This window comes from Chrysochloris asiatica, unplaced genomic scaffold (assembly GCF_000296735.1).
Source record: "Chrysochloris asiatica unplaced genomic scaffold, ChrAsi1.0 scaffold00304, whole genome shotgun sequence".
NCBI classification, from domain to species: Eukaryota; Metazoa; Chordata; class Mammalia; order Afrosoricida; family Chrysochloridae; genus Chrysochloris; species Chrysochloris asiatica.
Window position 1 is genome coordinate 3,131,344 of NW_006408822.1, and position 505 is coordinate 3,131,848.

General features: G+C 38.4%; 1 pseudogene; it reads right to left on the minus strand.

Annotated features, from left to right (window-relative positions):
- Nucleotides 1-273, minus strand: part of LOC102823175 — a 9,016-nt pseudogene extending 8,743 nt beyond the window's left edge.
- Between the last annotated feature and the right edge of the window lie 232 nt (nucleotides 274-505).

Below are 505 nucleotides of genomic sequence, written 5' to 3' on the forward strand. Positions count from 1 at the left end.
AAAAAAAAAAATAGTGATCTTTGGTTCAGATACATGGATAGATACACATGCTGAACTGACGTTGGAGGGAGAGTGGAAATATATCCACTAATATATAAAGGTTTGACAGGAGATATTTGTACATATGTATTTAATTTTGCTGCAAATATATCCATTAATATGTTGGAGCATACAGGAATCAAAATTATGAAAATTACTTTGGCATTACCAAATACCTTGAGAAATGATTTGCTGAGCCTGGGGGTTCAGGATAATAGTCTCAGGGGACACCATGGTCAATTGGCATAACATAGTCCACAAGGACAATGTTCCACGTCCTACTTTGGTGAGTAGTGACTGAGATTTAAAAACTCATAAGGGAACCAACTTGACAGTATTAACAGCAACAACAACAAGCTCATAAGGAGTCCTGGTATGGCACTGTGAGTTATTGCACTGGACTGCAAGGTCATTTGAACTCCAAAGTCAGCGGTCAAGATCACCAGCTGATCCTTGGAAACCCTAT